The sequence below is a fragment of the Agelaius tricolor genome, unplaced genomic scaffold (genome assembly GCF_023055355.1).
Source record: "Agelaius tricolor isolate 1412-34295 unplaced genomic scaffold, bAgeTri1.0.p SCAF_21, whole genome shotgun sequence".
Taxonomy (NCBI): domain Eukaryota; kingdom Metazoa; phylum Chordata; class Aves; order Passeriformes; family Icteridae; genus Agelaius; species Agelaius tricolor.
Genome location: NW_027269281.1, coordinates 8,717,471 through 8,723,265, shown reverse-complemented (window position 1 = coordinate 8,723,265; position 5,795 = coordinate 8,717,471). Strand labels below are relative to the sequence as shown.

The 5,795-nt window shown below is 47.1% G+C and overlaps 1 non-coding gene across 1 annotated transcript; it reads left to right on the top strand.

Moving 5' to 3' along the window:
- The first annotated feature begins 1,466 nt into the window (after positions 1-1,466).
- TRNAK-CUU (transfer RNA lysine (anticodon CUU)) lies at positions 1,467-1,539 on the top strand. Its single transcript has one exon. It is a non-coding gene; the product is annotated as a tRNA-Lys (tRNA).
- Positions 1,540-5,795: the final 4,256 nt, after the last annotated feature.

Here is a 5,795-nt window from a genome sequence, read left to right as displayed (position 1 = left end):
GGGGGGGGTTGCTATCCGTGACTTATGCTTTTTTCGTTTAGAAGCGTTTTTCAAAGGTTTCAGTGGCTGGGGGGGGGAGACATGGCATGACCTGGTCGGGGGGAGGTGCCAATGGAGCTGGGATGGCAGTACAGCACGCACAGGACCGGGTGGCGGGGGTAGCACCTTGGGGGGTCTCTGGTATTCCGTTCGGGTGGCATTGAGGGTGGGCGGGCGGTTGGGGGGACGCATGGTGGGGGCAGGGGGGCTGGGCGGGGTGGAGGTGCGGGCATGGGGGGGGTGGGGGTGAGCAGGCGGTGGTACCGGTCCGGGGTGCCACGGTTACGGGGTGGTGTGATGGGACTACGCTTGTGTGAGGTCCTCCTGCTGTGGCAGGCAGGGAGCAGGGGGAGGGGGCGGGGATGGACACGAGCTCGGGAGTGGCGGGGGTGTGGCTCAGGGAGCCGTCGGGAGGGGCCGGGCCGGTCGGAGCTGGGGCGGGGGGAGCGGGGGCAGTGGGCGCGGCGACGGGAGGGATGGTGGGGGACACCAGCGTGGGGGTGGGGGGGGCCGCAGCGGAGGGGGGCAGAGCCGACGCAGGGGTCGAGGGGGCGGCAGAGGCAGGAAAAGGGACACCCGGGACCGGAAGCAAGGAGGAAGCCGAGCCGGGGGTAGGGGGGATGTGTGGAGTTATAGATAAGACAGGCAGCGCAGGTCCCGCAGGGGTGGAGGATGTGGGGGGGGGGGGGAACCGTGGTGGGCAGCGTAACCTCGGCTTTAGGAGTAACGGAGGCGAGAGGGACTTTAGGACCTAGGGGCTGATGTGAGATATGCAAGTGACTTTCCTCTGAGTCCTTATCAATCTTAGTATTTGAAGAGGAAGTGTCTGTTACCGACTGCAAAATCTTTTCTCTGTTAAATCTTTCAACGGTTTTAGTTATTATATGGAATAAAGGCAAATAATTAGTTACAGAGAAATCCTGGTTTGTTTGGGATATATATATTGTGTTCCTGATCATATCCCAAAACGAATTTTCAATGACTGCTTTCTTATCAGTATCAGGGTATTGCGAAATAATCCAAGTTACAAATTTTTTAAGGTTAGTTTTTGAGAGCTTGCCTTTAGAAAAGGAGAAGTTGTTAGCAGATAAGATTTCTAAAATAGTTAAATATATCTCTCTCTCGGTTTTACTTAGTTTTAATGTACTAAAAATTGTACCCATGTTAATGGTTAGCCCTTCCAGCAGAAAAAATGCGAAAAAAAAGGAAAAAAAAAAACGAAAAAAGTTTTAGAGCCCCGAAGTTATGCGTGCAATATTATCTAATACTTACAGTTCCTGGGGTCCAAGATCTGTGGAAGGGGTCTGCTGCGTCAGTTCTCCTAGGAACTTTCGTTCAGATGTAAGTTTTGAGTGTCAAACTGACCCTCCTGGGGAAAGGATTTTCTAAAACGAAAAGTCCCTTCACAGACGGAGTGGCTCCGACCGGCCCGGCTAGCTCAGTCGGTAGAGCATGAGACTCTTAATCTCAGGGTTGTGGGTTCGAGCCCCATGTTGGGCACCACTTTTATAACCTCTCATTGGTGTTATTATAAAGCAGAGCAATAGGGCTCAGGAACTCAATCCCTGAGTAGGGACCGGGTGCCCGAGGCTAGCTCGCTCATGCCAACGCCACGGGGCTACCATCTAGCAAGCATGGTGATTATCAGCTCTATAGTGATTGCAAGCTCTTAGGATTTCAGCTTTGCTTGCTAGGTAGTGGTGTCCTGGGCTGGAGGCTGCAGCAGACGGAGAGAGAGGAGTTGAGAAGGTGCAGGCTGTTCCACGAAGATGGCTTTATTTGGGGAGGTCCGTGAAGGGTCTCTGCTCTTCTTCTTTCTCAACTAATGGGGTACAGTATGCTTCTTTTATAGGGTTGGAAAGGATCCAAGCTTGACCAATGGGTAAGGGGTTAACCTGACATTGCCTTATAGGGTTACAGAGATAGGTTAAGGGCAGAGGACAGGGAAACAGGAATTTCCTTTTGCTGTTTCAGCATTCCTATTGTTCATATTCTCCATGGTGCTTTTCCTAAATCTGTGGGGTTTACTACAGGGATAGGTCATGAATATGTATAGGCAATGCTGAAACTTTCATAAATATGTATGATCTTCAGTGTATATAAATAGAGCATCTGCTCTTTTTGGTGTTCATGTTTGTGGTTGAGTGATCCCCCATGCGCCCAGTGCTGAATAAACATACCTACTTCACAAACCCGCTGGTTGTGGAGTCTCTATTCCACGTTGTCAGTTGGCAAGCCAGGCAGGAGAGTCTCTGCTTGGCTGCAGGATCGACTGTGGAGCGTACATCCTAGGCGCACCCCAAGCCCTTTTCTCAGAGGAACTCCCAGCTGCTCACTGCAGGAACAGAGAACGACTTCCTGTAGCTGTGGACAAACGGTATGTTTAACAAAAAGGGCCAGTAAGTTATAGGGGATGCCCGTGCTTGGCCGGGGCTGCTGGTAAACTTCTCAGAGATGTCTGGCATATGGCATAGTCCTTGTATAGGACAGGGGTACCCTGTATGTTGGTTGGTCAGGGGTTTGCTGACCGATAGAGTGGCCACTAGTGATCTTGAGGGTAGATCAAGTAAACCTGGTGCTACGGCTACATCCTAGCATTGAGAGCCAGGACAGACCTGCTAATGATTGTATAAGAAGCAGGAGAAGGGTAAGCAGACACTTTTAAATGATTACTTGGATAGTATTTGCAGCTGTTGGAGGAGTACTAACTGGAATAATAATTGGATGTTTAATTTGTAAATGCCTGGGTATTTTACGTTAAATACTTCAATGTTTCATGTTTTTGTGTGCGTGCGTGTGTGTGTTTGAAACACAGCATCACTGCGAAGTGAGAGTGCTTAAAAATTTTTTGTCTGGTACCGTAAACAGTTTGTATACCTATAACATCGGGAAACCATGGATCCAAGCCGTAAACAACAATATATTAAGCTGGCTTTGAAACTAGAGAATGTGTATTTGTGTATTTGACAGGCTGCTCAGGAACAAAGAGGATGGGGAAAAACCAGAGTAAAGAGGTCCCACAAAAAAGCCCTTTAGGTTGCATATTAATGCACTGGAAAGATATAGTTGGCTCAGGAGGTACAGAAAATAAAAGGACTCTCATTAAATATTGCAACCATTGGTGGCCATTGTACAAATTAGGGAATGAGGCAAAATGGCTGCTTAATGGAAAAATTGATGATAACGCTATTTTGCAGTTAATGTTGTTCTTAAGGAGGGAGGGAAAATGGGATGAAGCATCATATGCAGATACATTTTTCACACTCCGAAACCACCTGGAATGGCAGAGGGACTGTGGGATTGTGCCACCACATGACCCTCTTGCACTCGCCCTCAAGAAGGAAAATAACAAAAGCCTTAAAGGTACATTGAAGCAGTGTTGCTCGGCGTGCAGTATTGGCCAATGGTGCACTAGAACAGATAAAATTCACCAGGTACCAGAACAGGATCTAACTGATTTGTTAAAGCTTCCCCCTCGATCACAGGAACAAGATGCAGACTCAGATGGAACCATCACTCGCCTGAATAGGCCTTTGTCTTCCTGCACCAGAAAAAAGTCAGCTCCAGTGGTCATGCAGGCACCTCTCTGGGAGGCAGTAGGACCTGAGGGAGGGATGATGCTAATTAAGGTACCTTTTTCTACCACCGATTTAGAGGCATGGAAGAGAGTTGCCAGGGATTACTGGAACAACCCGGTAAGTGTATCCAAACACAGTTTATAGTAAAACAACACAATCCTGATTGGAATGACATACAGCTATTATTAGAATATATGACTGAAACCGAAAAGCAATTAATTCTAAAAACTGCAGGGGATTTGGCTGAGGATTATTATAAAACCATGGGGGAAGACATTAAAGAATATCTCCCCCTCCAAGACCCAAAATGGCATGCGTACAGGTCTGCACATATGGAAAAATTACAGACATATCAGGGATGGATCTCAAAAGGAATGGAAAGGGCCATTCCCAAAACCATAAATTGGTCAGCGCTATGTGCAATTAAACAAAGTCCATCTGAGTCACCATCCGAATTCTTGGATCAACTGAGGGACGTGATGCACCATAACACACCACTGGGTCAGAGGTAGGAATACAACAACTAGTTTCTTTGTTTCTGGGCCAGTCTACAGGAGATATTAGGCAGAAGCTTCAAAAGCTGTGTTCTACAAAGAGCAGGAACCTGGAAGTGTTGCTGGATGAAGCATGGAGAGTGTTTAGTGACAGGGAAGAAAATCACAAGCGGGGAAAAGGAAGGGTGCTGGCAGTTGCCGGGGAGGGGGGAGAAAGAAAACCCAGATGAGGACCGCCCTGACTAGGTAGGGACCAATGTGTGTTATGCAGAAGGTTTGGCCACTGGAAAAACGAATGTCTGGAAAAACCAAAGGATAAGGAGACAGGATGGAATAACCAGAAAATGAGGATAGTGGCCCCTGTAGAAGACTGACAGGGACCTGAGGAATCCACCCTAGCGGATCCACTGGTTATAATGAAGCTAGGGAAAGAGCAAAAGAAAGCAGAACTTTTGGTCGACACGGGGGCAATGTATTTGGTTTTGAACCAAGCTTTGATGCCCCTGCGAAATTATTATATCATGGTGAAAGGTGCAACTGGACAAAGTGAAAAGGCGTACTTTCGTGAACCTCTGAGATACAAACTGGGAAAACAATGGGGCATTCACAAATTTTTGTATATGCCTAATTCCTCGAAGGCACTTTTGGGAAAAGATTTATTAGTGCAATTGGGGGCAGTAATTAAATTTGGAAAAGGGAGATTACTCTGGAGGTAAATGACCAGCAGTATATACAAATAATGAGCTTATCCCTAGCTAGTGTTCCTACAGAGGAAAAAATCAGCAAAGAAATCACAGACCAGGTATATCCTGGGGTATGGGACACTGATGTGCCCAGGAGAGCAAAGAATGCTCTGCCCATCAAGGTCAAACTCAAAGAGGAACGGTGGCCGGTAAGAATCAAACAGTATCCCCTGAAGAGGGAAGACAGGGAAGGAATTAAGCCAGTGATAGAAAAATTTTTACAACTGGGATTGTTAAAGGAGTGTGAGTCGGATTTTAATACCCCCATATTACCTGTCCATAAACCTGACGGGTCATATTCAGTAGTCCAGGACTTTTGAGCTGTAAACAAAATAACTGAGGACCTCTATCCAGTGGTGGCAAACCCTTACACCTTGTTGACTGTATTGACACCTGAACTAACCTGGTTTACTGTTTTAGACCTGAAGGAGGACTTCTTTTGCCTCCCTCTCCATAAAGCCAGCCAGAAAATATTTGCATTTGAATGAGAAAACTCCAAAAACGGGCATAAAACCCAGATTACTTGGACTGTGTAACCCCAAGGATTCAAGAACAGCCCCACTATATTCGGCAATCAACTAGCAAAAGATCTTGTGTCCTGGGAGGCCCCCATCTGAAGAAGGGAAGCTGTTACAATATGTGGATGATATCCTAATTGCCACCAAGACAAAGGACCTGGATGGTGAGTCTGCTAAATTTCTTGGGGCTCTAGGGATACCCGGTATCTAAGAAAAAGGCCCAAGTAATGCAGTGGGAGGTAATTTATCTGGGATATGAGATCAGTGCTGGACAAAAAACTCTGGGACAAGCCAGAAAAGAGGCAATATGCCAAACCCCAAGGCCACGAACAGTGAAAGAGTTATAAACCTTTTTGGGGATGATTGGGTGGTGCAGGCTGTGGATCTACAACTATGGACTGCTGGTTAAACCCCTATATGCGC